Raw genomic sequence first — 17,246 nt, 5'->3', positions numbered from 1 at the left:
GATTTTGGCTGTTTGCATGTGGGTTGCCGGTTATGGCGCCTTCAGTGCTGATGTTTAGAGTTCTGGAGTCAAGGGGAGATTATGGTGAAGATGAGGCTCTTTCTTGTACGTTTAACAAATACCAAATTTCCTAAATTCCTTCCGTGAGAAGACGACTGTGTGTTAATCGATGTTAATCCAGTGACGGATGTTTAGCAAGGGGGAGCGGGGAGGTCCTGTTGGGAGAAAGGGCAGGCTGAGGGTTTGGAACTGGAGGTCTGGAATCTCCTGGGGGTGGGGAGATGTCTCGTGCTCAACAAAGGAACATTTTAATGAGTGCCTTAAATCAGTCGCACCAAATGTGCCTTGGTGTGGAACCTGTCCATGTGCTGTAAACAATTTCAGGCCAGGCTAAGGTACCTGGTGTCTTATGGTGAAATCTGGGGACTCGACCCACCCCGGACAGCATGACTTCAGGGGGCAACGATTTTTAAATAGACTACAGTAGATTTTTTCCATTTCATTGTTTAACTGCCTAATTAACTGGAGTTGTAGTGAGACCCCACTGTTAATAAGGCTGGGTGAGGGACCTAGACTGGCTGGGTTTGTGGATTAGACCATTTTGAAGTTTGGGTAATTATGCTGTAAATGGCTGAGTAACTTTGCAAACTTTGAGATCCCTGTTGTGATAAATAAGGTGGAGGAGGAGAGCGCCTGACGTTTGAAACCTGGGATTCTTAGCCCCAGCCTTTTGAATGGTCCGCTGTGGTCACCACCCACCCCAGTTCCCATCCCCCTCTCTGGGTTTCTTTCCTCTAGCCTCTTGTTTCTTTGGGGAAATTGAATTGTCACATTCTGAGATGAGCTGTCTCGAAGATTTCTCAAGGCTCTGCAGCCTGTGATTCAGGCGTCGGGATTGCTTTGAGCAGTGATGGGGTTTCTCAGATGTTGAGAACTACCATGGGAGGGCAAGGGTAATCTCCACATTACTTGCCTAAGTATCTAGTCAAACTCCTGGCATTCAGAGCAGGGTTGAGTGGTGGAGACGAAGGCCCAGGCTGTGGAGATGAAATATTTGGCAGAACTCAGTTCAAACTCTTTGACAAGCCCTATACAGCCCTGGGCAAATTTCTTGACCTCCCAGTTTGCCTCTTCTGTAAAGGGACTTACTTCCTGGAGTTGTGCAGAGGATTACACGTAATGAAATATATAAAGGGCCTCTTTCTTGTTCTTCCTTCTCTTCTGGTGTGCTTCCAACATGCCTTTCCAGCTTTACAGTCATCCCCAACAATAAACATTTTCCACCTACTGGAGCCCTCCATTCCAGCCCAAGTAGTCTGTTTACCATCTCCTAAAACATACGTGGTTTCTCAGATCTTTCTGCCCTTCCTGGCCAATCCTTGGTATGTACTGTCTCCCCCATCTCTCCTTTGCCCAGTCCCACCTCATCCTCCCCAAAGCTGCTCTGTCTCTCCTGCAGAAAGTGGACACCTGTAGAACTTCTAGACCCTTGACATTCATGGGCACTGACATATTTTTGCCCCAGTTGGGTTTTAACTTACTGAAGGGTTCCCCCTTGTAGAATTCATTACAGTATCTTATTTGCTTTACTTACCTAGGTTTATTAAAAAGGTGAATGAACCTTTTGGGTATAGGGAGGAATAATCAAGGGCAAAGGTAAACATTCTCTTTGCCTCCTAGGCATTGGGGGTCTTTTGAACCCTTTCCAGCTTCTCTGGGCTGGGGTTGTGTGTTTCTCCTTATGCCTGTTCAGCTGGGACCCAATCAAGGGACCAGGCCTTCCTTCTCTGTTTCTGGGCTGTCTGTTCTCTGTGGCAGTTATTCTGAGTTTTGATGTGGCAGGGCTTCTGGCTTCCTCCGAGTCCTGGGCATGGGTAGCCACTGCAACACATGAAGCTGACCCGCCTGAAAGGGCACAGCTTAAAAATCGTGAACTGTGTAGGGGCCCCTCAAAATACAGTCAAAAGACAAAGTGGTACCAGCATTCCCTGGGAGCACAAATCAGAATCCCAATTTGCATTTTAACAAGCTCCCCAGGTGACTGTACCCCACAGTTCCAGAAATCCTGGTCTGGGCACCCCTTTTTGTACAGAAACGAGTTGCAGAACTTCCCTGTTGCTGTACTACACATTAGGGGCCCTCGATCTTGCACAGCATTTTGAGACTCAATAACTTTTAGTCCATGGGAACACTGTTGTTCTGGGTGTAGTTCAAAATTGCCTCACTTTGGGTTGAATTTGAGTTAGGTTTTGTCAGCAAACTTGCCCATTAAATGTGTGACTCTAGAAAGCTTGCAACATTAAATGTGATGTTCAGTTCCTCTTGGAGCCTCAGCTTTTCCTAGAGGACTGTATGTCTCATTTTATAATGAAAGCCAGTGGAGAAACTGGATTTGTTTGGTCTGTGGATGACTTTTCAGGAGTACAGTTGGTTCATAAAAGGAGGCAACATCTCTACTGGGCTTCCGCAGTTGTAGTGTCATTAAGTCTCTGCAGGACTTCATACTTTGGAGTGAGGGGGTTTGTGTGAGCTTGTGTTTAGGTCAGTGCAGGTTCTGTGAAGCTCATCTGGGATGGTTCAGACTCTAATATTTGAGCCGAGAGCAGTTTGGGGTCAGGGATTCAACCTTCGGTGTTTTCCTGATGGAATAAAGGGTCATTGGGCAGGGTTGGGTGGCCTTGCATGTGTCCCTCGGCCTCCCTCTGCTCTCCCTAACCTGCCCCATGGCGGGGCCCAGGCTTGGGGGCCATGGCTGCTGGCACTGGTTTAGCCTTGCCCTGGAGCTGGCTGCCTGCCTCTTTCCTTGCTTCCTGTTCTGGTCCCACATCCGCCTGGTCCCTTTTTGCCCCCAAGGGTGGAAGTCCTGCCATGGTGGTTGGGTTAGAGTCCTGTTTTGGGGTTCTTTGAGTTCATCGCTGAGTGCACATTTGGCCCTGGTGAGTCTTCTGGCACTTTGGTGTTGCTGGCACAGGAGCTGCTACAGCTAATCAGTGGTTTGAGGAAGCCCTCTGTAGTGTGTCACTTTTTCCATCCTCTTCTCTGTGTGTAGACCTTCCCATCTCAGTAATGCTATGCAAGCAGCAGCAGGGCAGGGAGCCAGCTTTGCTGGAAGAGCAGACGCAGGCAGGCACCTTTCCTCTCTTGCAGCCTGGTTTGGGGTCACCAAGCTCTTGCATCCCTGTGCGTATTACCCTGCGTGGATGCACAGGTTGGTGGCATGCGGCCTCCCAGTTGTCCTGCAGACCCCAAGCTCCTGCCAGAAGCTCAGGTCTTGAGGAGCAGGGTGTGCATTTGCTAATTAGGTATGTGTTTAACTTCTGGGTAGGGATTGTGTCACACGTTAGGAAGATGTAGATTTGTGTTTCTCAAAAGTATGGTCCAGATACCATCGGGGAATATAGTGGGAGGGCTGGTAACCAGAGGTATTGTTTACAATTTAAGTTGCCTGGGCCTTACTGCAGACCTGCCCATCAGAATCATCAGGAGAGGAGTTAGAAAATGTGTTTTGTTTTCTTATTGTTAGATTCTATTGTAGTTTTTGAATAACCAATCCCGTCACATCTCAAAAGGAAACTGTATTTTAAAAGAGCTTCTCAGAGATTCTTAACTGACACTCACATTTGAGACCCACTGGGCAGCTGTAAAGAGAACTTGTCTGTCTAAAGTGGAGGTGTGATGAGAAAGAGGTTGGTATTAACATCAAGGGGCATAGGGTGGGATCGGTTCAAAGTGTTTGAGTGTCTTCTGTGGTCAAAGCTGTCTGGGGGTTGGGAGGTGGGAGGCAGGAAGGAGACAAGATGGAGAAATGTGAATCAGGTGAAGTACAATGGAAGACAGTACTTGGCAAAGTGTTAAATAGGTAGGAAAACATTCCATACTGTGTAGGACAGTAAGTCAGTCCATGACGTAGGAGCAAATGGGGAGTGGAAGGGCTTCAGAGAGGAGAGGATTGAGTTGCCAGTAGATGTTGGCTGTGGTGATTGAAAGGATTGGCCCGAGAGTCTGAAAACCTGGGTAGCTCTTGTCGAGTATCACACTCGTCAACGCATAGTAAGGAAGAGAAGTGGCATGTATGGTCCTGTGACACCTACTTTTCTGTGTTTTAGTCCTTGCTCAGTTGCTGCCTAGCCTCATGACCCTGAGCTGGTTAATTAATCTTTCTGAGCCTCAGTTTCCTCATCTGCAAAATACAAGTGATGCTGATCCCGACCTCGCCTGCCTCCAGGAAGTTACGATGCAGCGCTCGTGGCTGTGGTGATGGTTGACCCAGGGATGCAGCCCCTCTGGCCAGCCCTGATGTTTCCTCCTGGAGACTGTCCTGACCTTTCTCTCCTTTTAAGGTAGCAGCTTTCCTTTTTAGTCCCTAGTCTCTAGAATGAACTGTGAGGGCCCAACAAAGTTGCTCTTGCCTGGCAGCTTTAGAAATGTTTCCTCATTCTGAAGCACAAATTTTCTAAATGGGGCTCAGTATTCCAACAGCAGCTGGGAACTGTGGCCACAACCACTTTGCATTCTCCCCAGTAGCAGATTCTCCCCAGGTGGTCAGTGCTGGCTGAGGGCCACCATCTCCCCTGGCATACTGACGTTCTTCCAGGGAGTGGGCAGTGAACTGCTTCTTGCAGCCTAGGCAGACTTTATAATGCCCAAGGGAGGGGCTTCTGTCATCACAGGGCGGCTGTGGAGGTTTCCCCAGTCACCTGCTCTGTGTAACTTTGGGACTTTCTGTCAACAGCACAGGGAGGTTCCCAAGGCGCACTGTGGTCAGGAGTGGCAGGCTTTCCCCGTGGGTGGCTAAGGAGGCCAGAGTGGGTATTAACATGCACTGCCTCTCCCCTGGGACACACAGTGGCTCTCTTTTGTCCCCTTCTTGGGGTGCTGGTGGTAGGGCAGTGAGAATGCTCATCTGCTTTTGGGACTTCTGAGGTGTCCCAGCAGCTAGCTCCTGCAGTGCCTTTGTGTCAGTTAGAAATAGGCACCCTTCCTCCAAGGGAACATAATCCTGCACCAGGATGGTATTTTAGTCTTAACACTTTAACACTGTGACCAGGCATCTCCATCAGTGCCTGCCTTGTACAGTCACACCTGTTTGTCCCACTGGAATGAGGGCCTTGGCGATTAGTGGCTCTTTGCTTCTTACTGGAGGGGCCAAGATGTTGTTGGTGACCTCTACTCTAATATGTTTATTCTCCCTACAGGTCTCCTGCCTCCTGTGGTGGTGGTGGTGGGGGCGGCGGGGCCCTGCTGCTTATAACCTACTGTAGGCGAAGCGTGGAAGGTGGGGCCCAATGCTGTACCCAGGCCACAGTATGTTTGTGGCTGCCTGTTTCTGGGCTCCTCTCCCCACCACGGGATTTGCTGCCCTGCAGATGTGGACTTCTAAAGCCTTATGTGATAACTGATTCAGAAGGCTGACTGAGTCTTCAGGGAAGAGGGTATTTCACTCAGAGTTTACTTCATGTTTCAATAAGAAGTTCCAGGCTTGGCTCTGCCTGTATGCTCTCTCCCTGGGCACCACAGGACCTCCAGCACCCCAAGTAAAGTGTGTGGGCATTCCTGATTTGAAAGAAATCCTGCAGTAGAAGTGGTATGACTTTAGTCACAAAGATGGGTCCTTGGTCCTGATGGACTCGGTGTCTTTGAGTTGTGCATTCCTCCTAGCATGGGAAGGCACCGGGAGGAACGCCGGGGCAGGTAGCGGGAGATGTGGACCCAGCTCCCACATTTGTCCCAGACTGTGTGTGATGTTGGGCAAGTCCTGTCTGAAGATAGAAGACCTCAGAGGCACTTTACTGTGATGACCTTTGAGGCTGACCCAGATTGCTGTGCACAGCCTCCACTTGTGTTGCTGCCACACCTTAGAGGCACGCCTCCTTGCTTTTGGTTTTGGGAAGAGGACTTTAAGGGCTGTGTTTTGCTCTGGAGTCTCTAGTGCGTGGGCTCAGATGTGTTTTGACACGATCAACTGGTGATGTGCATATCAGGGTATAATTCCCTGGGTGCACAGGGAATGGAAAGGCTTGAGTAAATTTGGAGAGGTTTAGGAGAGAGCACTTTTGAGAAAAACAAAAACATGAAAGTTTTTATCTTAGTATGAAAAGGCAGAAGTACTTACCTGGTTAATCCTCAAGTATTTGAGGGGCTAGTGCCTGGGTGGGGAGCACCTTTTATTCTTTCGCAGGGAAGGGAGAACAACTGAAGGGGGCTGAAAGTTGGGAAGAAGGAATTGGGTGTGCTTTGGGAGCACCTTCCCTGTAATCATGCACAACTGTACCCAGCTTTGCAGTTCACAGAATGCTTTCACTCACACTGATGTTTGATCCTATCAACAGGGCTTAGAGATAGGCTGGGTGAGGCTGGTTGTGTTTTTGTGGAGGTATAGGGGTGGGAGGCATTTGACAGGCAGAGTCAGAGGCACAAAATCTGATCAGCTCAGCACTGCAAAGCTGGTAAGTGACAAGAGCTGATTCTGTGCTCCCATACATCCTGTGTGTTTGTCATTATTAGAGGCTATGAAATATGACACACACATGTCTGGGAGCACCTAAAGGTTGGGGAGTGGATTTTCCAGAGGAGATAACTCCTTGGGTGGGAGTAGGAGCAGTCCTGCTAGAGTTGAGGGTGGAATAACCTTTGGTCTTTCTATATAAAGAGTATCAATAACTTGAATATGGGGAGATCTTTTGGGCCGTGGCTTTCAAGACTGCCAATTTTTCTCCCTCTTTTTTTTTTTTTTTTTTTTTTTATTGTTGCTGGAAAACAAGGTTAAGGTTTCCAACAACCCATTCAGAGGTCTGTATACATCTGAACATTTTTAGAATTATGGTCAGACCATATATAATTTGGAAGTCCAGAAACTGTGCCTGGATCCCCAGGATTTGAGCTTTCTCTTGAACCCATGACCGTAGTCTCTTCTGCCTGGTGCTTCAGGAAGGTCACAGGCAGTTGCAGGCCCCGGCTTGCAGGTGTGCTGTTGCATTCCAGACCAGTGATCTGCTGGGAGGTGCCCACTGGGATGTGCTGTGGTGGAGACCATGTAGGTGGGACAGAGCCATCCCTGCTGTGGTTAGTCAAGTTTTCATAGATAGATGTGCCCACATTTGGTGGTACAGACCCTGACACATAGTAGGGGCTTGGTGGATATAGGTTTCCTTTCTGACTTTGGAGGCAAGTCTTTTAATTCTCAAGAGGTTTCAGAAGAGGTTGGACAACGATCTCTGTCATTCTGGGAGATGTCAGTCATTTGGTGCCAGGTACATCTCCCTTTGGCTGAGCTGCTGACCGCTCTTAGTAATTCTTCTGAGTTGGTTCTCCTGCTTCTAAAGTTCTCAGGTTCCAACATGGGAACCTGTGTTCTATCATGGAAGGGTACAAAGTGACACTTGGGTGTTCTCATTCAGTTGTAATAGCTCATCTATTAAAACAACACAAAGCTGAGGTATTTCCTGACTGGGAGAAAAAAGAACAGGATCCTTCAGGCCAGCAGGTCCTCAGAGAGGTGATGTGCTAGGGTGGCATTTGAGATCCCAGCCCCCTGAAAAATGAAACAAGGAAGAATCACAAACAAAGGTCTTGCAGCCTTAGGGGAAAAAAAAGAAAAAGACAAGCTCTGGCTACAAAGAACAAGCCATTCTTTTTTGTTAAATTAGCAGATTAACCAGTTGTTAAAGTGACCAATTTAAGAAATGCCCAGTTTGCTAGCAGCTTTGTGGTCTGTGATCTGGGCTCCTCCTCCACCCAGGGGTCCGGGCCTCCTGCAGGAGGAGCTTGGAGGGGAGGGGGTGCTGGGCCCTGGAACAGCCCTGGGGGCCTGGAAGAGGATCTCTCTGTCTTCTCTTTACTCTCCACTCTCCCCTTCTGAAAACTCCTTCTTAAAACAAAAGGCTTTTATGTAGTAAACACCGCACTCTGCCCTGATGAAGTGTCCTGAGTCGCTTGATACGGTGGGAGGAATGGGATGGGGAACGTGTCCCTTCTTCTGTTAGGAGGCTGGGTTGCTTCTCCAGCCTTGTGGGCTGTCCTTACTCTTTATCTTTGTTTTGAGGGCCTTTTGAAGATGGTCTGAGAGGTCCTGCAAGCTGTCCTGCTCTGTGTCCAGCAGCAATTCTAGGCAAGTCTCTACTTGAGCTTCCTCATGAGACTCACTTTCCCAGGCCCCCTGAAGCTGCTGGCAACCCAGAAAGGGGGCAGGAGAGCCCGGGCCCAGGCCCGGGCTCCCCGGCCTCTTCCCACCCAGCCCGGATCAAAGGAGCCTGCACAGGGAACAGGGAAATACCTCTTCTAATAGCCCCACCAGTGAGTAAACAGCCAGGGCCTCTTGGAGCTTTTGAAGCCCAGTGCTTCAGGCCTGGAGGAATGCAGAACATTTCATTTTAGGAGTGGACTTAGGTTTCCACTGCTTTTGGTATTTGCAAATTTGAAACAAATGCCCTCATTTAGCAGCAGGCAGGCTGGGCAGTAAACGGGGGCTGTTTAAGGGTGTTTATGGCAGTCACAGGTATTTGTGGGAAGAGGGACCCCAGCAGGTTTGGGAAAGGACAGAGGGTTTATGGTTAGGTGGGTTATACAAAGACCCCAGCCAGGTGTCCGGTGGAGGCTTGTTGTTAGGTGGGCTTTGTCATAAAAAGCATTGCTGCCTCCTGCCCCCGCCCTAGGAAGTGTCTTCTTCTGGCAGACAAAGGGGTAGGGATGCTGTTTATCCCCGAGGGCTGATGCTAAGGGCCTCATCTGTGTCGCTCTGCTGCCAAAGTATCAGATTTCCAATGAACCCTTCCTTCTCCCACTCCCAGAGCTTGAAAGGCTCATTAAATATGCTTTATATATAACAAGTTGGCTGAGAGGTGCCCCCTCACTTCCAGCCAGTTCTGTGAGGAAGGAGGTAGGGAAACCTGTTTTCCTTTTGTTGTTTCTGGAAGTAGATCTGCGAAGGGGCAATTGCTAAGAAGACCCAGATTTTAGGAATCAGCCAGACCAGTGTTACTCGCCTTTGATGAGGCAGCTTAACCAAGAATGGTCTGCCTGAGGCCTGGCCGGCCCCTAACCAGGGAAATTCAGATATCTGTTTAGGAACTGGTTCTAGCTGCACAACTTGCTTCCTGAGAGACCTTCGACAGTTCAGTCCACCTCTCTGAGTACCTCTTTTTTAAGATGGGGGTAATAATACCAATTCTAGTAGACTTCTTGTGAGAATTAAGTGAGATAGTACTGTATTTTATTAACTCAAAGGTGTTCTTTTTTTCACAGCTTCACATCTTTTCAAAGACGTGAGTAATAATCAATTATGTAGTATTATGTCTTAATTTAACTGGTACCATTTCCTTTTAGTGGAACAGAAATAATGGTGCACCTTAAAAGCAGTGGCATCTTTGAAATTCCCTGTATATGAAGGACTTAAGTCTGCGGTATAGTGAATGCTCAGTAAAAAATAATTACAATGGGATGAGGGTGATTTATTTACAGGTCTGTTTTTGTTCCCAGTGTATCAGTAGCTTTCAATAGAAACGTTTTCCTTTTCGTCTGGCACATAAATAACAAATGATACTTAAGGCATAAGGCATCCTGCTAGGGGAGGTCTGTCTGGGGGTGGTGGTGTGGGGGTAGGGGTGGGGGTACTTTTAAGTCTTTAGAAGACAAGAGATGTCCTGATGAGGAGGCAGACGTCCGTAAGGGAAAAACAATCTGTTACAGAAAGAAAATGCCTCTGTTGGTAGAGTCTCTACTTAAAAAGGCTGAGCTATTCCTGGGGAGGACTGGAGACTCAGTCCAAGAATGGATTGTCTGGTAGGTAAATCAAGACAGAACTGTGCACAGGCGAGTGAGTGGCAAGGCAAGAGTGAGAGAAGCCCCGAAGAGAGGGGCACAGTAAGTGCCAGGTACTCATAGGATGGAGACCTGGCTGGGGCAGGTAGGCGGCCGGAGGTGGTAGCATCGTCTTCCCTTCCAGGTGACCCAGCTGTGTGGGTTCGATCCCGGCTTTGTGGAGACCGTTGGTGCTATTCATTCTGCTGTGTGCTACCCAGGCATTTGCTCACTGGCCCCTTTCCCCCTTCAGGACACTGGTGGCCCAAAGGCCCAGAGTTCTTTATTTGATTGAGTTCTGGTTCATTTGATGGTGGGATAGATTAGCTGTGAGGTTGGGGTTTTGAAGGTGGATGAAAAGTGAAAGATACGTCCCTTTTGTATGTATTAGTGGTAAAGGCAAAGGTTTTTGTTAGATTTTTAAAATTTTTTTCAATTTCAGTAGATTGCTGTGTAGATTTGTTTCAAGCCTTCCAGATGTTCACTTCTTAGGCTTAGGCATCCCACCCTATAGGGGTTTCAGAAAGCATCCTTCCCATGGCCACCCAGATTTTTAACCTTTGGGTAAGTGTGCCCAGCTAGGTAGGAAAGGTGCTGATGAACAAATCACCTGGAAACAAGAGCTGGCAAGTCCCTGGGTCTAGATCCAGCCCCCTGAGGAAGTGGATGCCCTTCTCTGCTTTCTCTGGCTTCCAGTGGGAGTGCTTTGAAGAAGAATAAGGTCTTGTAGCTGATGTGCCTCTAACCGTCAGAAAGAATGGTGTTGAGGTTAAGAAAATTCTCGTACTCTTTTCCTGAAATCCTTTAATATACTGTACTGGTAAGGACATTTTTAATGCTATAAAACTTATTTTTGGAGGCCCTTTAAAGCTCAATGTGAGTTTTCTCCTGGGAAGCCAATCTTCCCATCTTCTCTGTCCTGAAGATTGAAAGAGGCAATGGTTCTTTTCAGACCAGGTCAGCAGATTCTTGGAAGCTCTTTTTATTTCTAAGGCACCCAGAGAGATACCAGTGGACCTTCCGTTGTCCTGAGTTTGGCCAGTTGCATGCTTTGGGTCTAATAGCCCTGATTCCTTATTTGCATCATGACCAGAAAAGCCTAGAGAGGATTGGGACGGACCTCCGTGGGTCTCCTGCCAGCTGCTGACCATGGGGGTGACGACTGTGACAGCTGAATTAACAGCTGCCTCCCCTGAGCCCCAAGTTGGAAGTAAATTAGTTAAAAGTTGCTCTTAGACTCCTGACAAATTGCTTTCCATTTTTTGCTGCCAAAAGAGAACTTTGAAAATGGTATAAATTGGGTTATTTACACTGTCTCTGTTTTTGTTACTCCCATGAAGTTGGCGGAGGAGGGCACAGATCCAGGGGAGCTTTTCAGGTTCCCGGTTGCCTGGCATCAGGTGAAGAGGAGGTGGGGTGGGCGTGTCAAGGTGTAGTGCCCTTGAATGCTAGTTGTGTGGTGACCAGACAGGCCTTTGAGGTGCCTGGGACCAGCCCCTTTCATTAGATCAAAGAAATACCTTTTGTTTTTCCGCTCACACTTTCTTCTGCCCTGGAGCCAGGGTTGTAAAGAGGTGGAGTTGTGAGGGTCTGCATCTGGTGACTGGGGTGGTGGGTGGAGTGTGGGGTAGGGGGTGTCTTCCCTCATGCTGAGCACTTCCTGCATTTTGTTCCCTCATCCTGGCTGTACCAGGGGTCTGCCTGGGCTAGCCTGGGCACCTCGGGCTCTGCTGGGCTGCCCGCCTGCGTAGGGCCCTGACTGAGCTGGGCTGTAAGCTGGTGAAACCTGCCACACAAAGACAGATTTCACTCCAGGCTAAGTGTTTTGTTGCTGAATCATTTGCATTCATTAAACGTAGTGAAGGGTGAGTGATATTTAAGGCAACACGATGGGTTTGCTGGAGGCCTTAGAACCTCATTAAGAATTCTTGGGGCTGGGAGAGGATGGGTGCAGCTCATTCAAAGCTTACTTAACTTTTGACTGCCTTGGGCATAGGCCAGCTACTAAAATATGAAAAATGTTTGCCCAACAGCCCCCAGAGCTTGGCCAGACTGCCCTGGCCAAAGAAAACACACTTAGAATTCATTATTTAGCGTCCTTCTGTGCGTTTACTCGTGTCTCTTCCTCCCCTGAGACCTTTCTGAGTTGGGGGCACATGGGGTGGGAGGCAAGAAGGCTCATACATAGTTTAAGGGGTAGCCTGGCCTAAAGTGCTGTCTAGACGACCCACCCCCACCTCCCTTCCTGGGTTATTTCACCCGTTCCCTACGAATGGACTTTAGGATGTTTCTGAGGGTTTGCTATTTTAAGCAATGCCACCACGAATATCCTGTATCTTTCATTGCCCTTGTGCTTGTATATCGGTGGGATAAATTCCCAGAAGTGGAGGCGCTCTGGATAAGAACATAACAAATTGTGTACAAAATTTAAATTTGTCTTTTTTCTGGGGAGGGAGTATAATTATAGCTTTTATCAAATTTCAATTTCAGAGTCACCGCTGTACAGCAGTCTGTCAAAATCACATGGGATAGCATGTGAAAGCTAGTAAGTATGGTTGAAATGTGCAGCAGTGTGAGGGCGGCCAGAGAATTTATTGCCCAGACTGGGACATTATTGATAATTATGCTAAGACAGCATATAAGCCAGGGTTGTTCCAGGTTATTTTGGGAGTATGGTAGCCTAGTGCCCACAGGGATCTCATTCCTTGATCTCTGAGGCTATGTATATACTTTCCTCTGTGCCATGTAGCTCTGAATTGCCTGCCCCTCTTAACTGTCCATCTGTCAGATGTGTTGTCTGTGTTGCCCCGACCTTAATGATGAGCTTGGTGTTGTGGGCCGAATTCCTGCCCTCTTTTTTCCCACAAAGCCTAACCCTGTCCCAGACACTCAGTGGTTGCTCAAGAACATCTTGGATTTTCAAGACCAGAATTGGGGTCCTGAAGCAGTTTAACTTTTCTGAACTTCATCTGTGGGATGAAAATGATGTCCACTTCATATGGCTATGAGGGCCTATCGAGGTAAAGTTTGTGCAGAGGTGAGCTTTAGGGACATCCACAGCCCCTCACTGACACACACTTGGGAGCCCTTTAGGCACTGCTAGCTAGCTGTCTAGGTTTGTTTTGTCTTCTCCATTTATTGCTGTCCCCTTAATTGCTATCCTCCACCCCTCACCCTATGTTCCATAGTCCATGGCTTAGTTCACGTCTTGTTATTTCTCTCTTGGAATACTGCTGGAAAAAGTGAATTTTTGAAGGCAATTCAAAAATGTCAAAAGACATGCTTTATGAAACCCAAGATAAAAAAATCAGATGAGAAAAAAAAGACTGGGATGAAAAGGAAACTAATCAAAAAGAGTGAAGCAGTGCAAAGGGGACTGACTGACATGAGGATAAGGAAACAAAATGCAATAGCAGAATTAAGTTTCTAGCATGATCTTTAAAGGCCCTAATCAGATATTGAATCTAATCAATATTATTGCAGTTGCGGAGCCCTATTTCCTATGAGGAACATGTACAGTGAGATGAAAATGATGAGGAAAATGTTAATTGGGGAAATAGATTCAGTGTTTTAAAATGCAGTAAGCAAAGGGCATCTTGGTAGAATTAAAAAGGAGGAAGTGTATGTACCTTACAGATGCTGCCATACAGGCAAACAAAACACAAGGCATACAACAAAGTATTAAGATGTAAAGTAGATAAAAGCAGCGTCATCAGTTGTGATAACACATTTCAGTATGTGAGAAACACACTCACTGGTCTAAATTCAATAAGTGGACACGGAGACAAAGAGAACAGCGGAGCGAGGCTTTAAGGTCTTGCAAGATCGGGTGTCTGGTGGGCAGGCACACCTGGGGAAATTGGCGCCAATAATTTATCTAGTACGCGAGTCCCTCCCCTGGTTCCTCATTGGCCGAGCACTACAGGGTTCACATTCTTTCCCGGACATCGCCTAAGCCAGTTATATCTTTCTTTTAAAAAACTCAAACAGGTATTGCCAGGCCCTTATCATTTCCCCCAACCGCAACTCTCAGCCTGAGCAGCTTCCACCACGTGGCCCTTTGTTACTACTTTACTGTTAAAATGTCTAAACATCCTAGCGGGAATAAATCACATTTAGGTTTTATACTCTTTCCTAAGTTCCCCCCTCTTTTTATTTAAGAATTTGATTTTATTCCCAGTAATCTATTTTAATTTATGCTTGGTCTTTTCTCAAATTTCTCTCATCTTGTTTATGGCTGCCTCTATAAGCTTTTGAGTCAAGCCTCTCACACAAGGGATGATACAGTATAAAACTCTCACAACCAGAACAAGGCATGTTAAAACAGAGGCAACCATACCTTTCTATTTTTTTAAATCTTTCTAACCAGTCTGTAAAAGGGTCACTGATGCCAGTTTTCAGCTAATTCATTAGCTAAAGTGGTGAGTCCCTGTAGGGCTTTAGTAATATACCATCAGGAACAGTATTATTTGGGATAAAAGTACAATATTTTCCTCCTAATATAACACAGACTCCTTTTTCTGCTAACATATGCTGTTTTCTCAGGCCATCTTGTTGATGGTGGACTACCAAAATAGTGCTGACTCAAATCTTGCAGCTATTTGATTTATAGCTTTAAATTCATCAGGGACTCCCCTGGGGACTCCTATTGTATACATTTGACTTCTCTGAACATTTTTTTTTTCATTGGGTGTGGAGAGAAATGCCAGGGTAAATGGAATGGCCAATTGGACTAAAGCACAAGTCCCAGTCCAGGTGGGTGGCAACGAGTAGCGCAGGTTCCCCTTTCTACAGTACCACCAAACATCTGCTTGGGGGATGTGTAATTTCGAGAAATTGCCCTCTTTAGAGACATTTAGGACACAGGTACAAGTCAGTAAGTTCCCCACAGGAGTTCTGAAACCTTCCCCTTGTCTAGAGAGGCATGAGGAGCGATTCGTCTTCCTTATAGAAAAAGAGGGGATTGCTCTTGGGTCTGACTTCTTTAGTGCATTTAAGAGTAAAGACAAGCCCTTGCAAGTCTCATTTTCCCAAGCGCCCTTGTCCTGGTACAGGGCCAACATGCAGTTCATCCCAGTGGGGTCTGTGTCCCAGCCGAGAGGGACTGGGACCACCTGCGCCTGTAGCCATCCAGCAGCACATGCGTAACAATCGCTTTTATTCAAAGCGAGTACTGAAAATTTAACTTACTCTACCCAGGCATTGGTGTCTCCATAACTTATCTCTATTTCAAGAGTCTGTTTTAAGTATTTTATCTCTGTTACAGTAACTAGTCTAGGGTCATTTTTGGGAAGCTCTGGCTCAATATTTCCCTCAGGATTGGGGGTGGCCACTATGGGTGAAGTCTTGTCTTTGATTAAATTAAGACCAAACCTTCCCACAGGATCTACTCCAATGACATCTGCACTGAGTCCATCTTGAGGTTTATGTATAGTTGATAAAAGGGATTTACACTGTCTATTCTGGCACTTGTCAGGAGAAATTCCTTTAGCTAAGTGGAGCTTTCTTTTTAAAGATTTTTCTACTGCATGAGGGGCTGTCCACCCTTGAAACTGGGTAGTCCACCAAACACTGCTCCACCTTGGACATGGGGGCCTACTTGCCTTTTTTTATTCTATTAAGATTTGTCTATTCAGGACAGAGATGCTTATTATCTCCAGAAAGCTGTCTTTGGTCATTTAGGTCACCACAAGAGAGAACCTGACAAGCATTAAACCTAATGGTTTGGAGCTTGATGTTTTAGTAATATTGATGACCAGTTTGACAGGATAACCAGGAGTTCCTTCCCATTCTAGGGCTTCCTGCGACTTGCCTGTGAAATACAGAGTTAGAAGGATAAAAAATTAACATTTTTAGGTTCTTTTTAGTTTCAGCCTTAAAGGTTGGTTTGCTACCTGAGACACCTGCCAATTCTGTTTTGTCCCCAGATCCCCCAGTCAGTTTCTTTACTCTGGTGTAACGAGTCCAACCCTTTTCAGCCATCCTCACTGCCGCCTCTGCGGTCAGGAGCACTTGGGAGGGGCCTTCCCAGCTGGGCTGGAGTCGATCTTCTTTCCAGGATTTTACTAACACCAGGTCTCTAGGCTGGAAGCAGTGAGTGAAGAACTCAAGCAGGGGAGTCTGGGTGAGGAGTCTTTTCAGCTTGAGAGAAGATAAGTTAGAAGACATGGCCAGCACATATTCCATCTTTTTCAAGTAAACTTGCTTCATATTTTAAAATTTGAGAATCTATTAGCCAGTGCCCAGCCCACTGATTAAGCATGACCCGAAGCTGGTGAGGAGTACTGACCATGAGGGTTCTTCCGAGTTAATTTCCTGCTCTCTTCCACCAGTAAGGTCGTGGCTGTGATGGCCTGAACGCATTCAGTCCATCCTCAAGAGACAGGGTCGAATAGTTCAGACATAAAGGTCACTGGTGTTTCTTTCCTCCCCAGGCTTGGGTCAAAACCTACAAGAGAACCTTGTTTAACAGTAACCAACTAGTGAAACGGCTTCTGTAATGATGGGAGTGCCAGGACTGGGGTGGTGACTAAGTATTGCTTTTAATTTCTCTAGAATTTGCAGTTCCCCTGGGGTCCATTGGAGAGGGTCTGGCTCTCTCTCTAATAATTTGAAATACAAGTTTCTAGCCTCTCTTCTAACACTTTTTGAGCTTCTCTCAGTAATTCCTCTATAGGTTTCTCATTCCATCTATCTAAATTCTGTAATTTCTTAGCAATATCTGGCCAACTTTTGGTTACAAAATTGAGTTTTAAAAGATTCTGTCCTACCTGAGCTTCTGGGTCAAGTTCTGAATATTTTCTCATCTGGTCCCTGAGTCTCTCTGAAAATGCAGTTGGGGTTTCTTCCTTTTCCCATTGGACTTCAAACACCTTAGAAACATTTTGAGATCTTGGGGCCAATTGCCTAATTCCCGTTGTAATTAGCCCTCGAAGATCCTGCATTTTCATTCTATCCCCTAGATTATTATTATCCCATCTAGGATCTACATTTGGGAACTTTTGTTCCGCTGACTGGACACCCTGGCCCGGAAGGTGTTTTTGTTCCCAAATGGACACGGTAGCTCTCTTGATCACCCCGCCTCTCACCACCAGGGACTAGAATATTCATGATAGACATCAGTTCAACTTAAGTATATATATGAGGTTCCAGGAATTGATCTAGTTGGTCCACTAGGCCAAGGGGATCTTCGAGCAATGCTTAAAACTTCTCACCTCAGTCCCTGTGAGGGGAACATTAACAAATTTCCCCTTGTCCTAGTGGAACCTCTCTCAATGGATTCCTGGTGGACTCCCCAGAAGGCAAGGGAAAACTCTAAGTCTTTCTTACATTGTTAAGTCCAGGGAGAGGAAATCTTAGGGAAAAATACCTCTAAAAACTGAAATCAGTCAAAGGGAGAAATGAAGTTTAAAATCTATTTATTGTTCACAAGCTGTGGTCTGGGGCCATTT

The 17,246-nt window shown here is 46.7% G+C and overlaps 1 protein-coding gene across 3 annotated transcripts in view; it reads left to right on the top strand.

The window, feature by feature from the left end:
- PTK7 (protein tyrosine kinase 7 (inactive)) overlaps positions 1-17,246 on the top strand; it is a 61,403-nt gene that overhangs the window by 1,909 nt on the left and 42,248 nt on the right. The gene's annotated exons all lie outside the window — the stretch shown is intronic.

Source organism: Manis javanica, chromosome 16 (genome assembly GCF_040802235.1).
Source record: "Manis javanica isolate MJ-LG chromosome 16, MJ_LKY, whole genome shotgun sequence".
NCBI classification, from domain to species: domain Eukaryota; kingdom Metazoa; phylum Chordata; class Mammalia; order Pholidota; family Manidae; genus Manis; species Manis javanica.
This window is presented reverse-complemented; position numbering and strand designations above follow the sequence as displayed.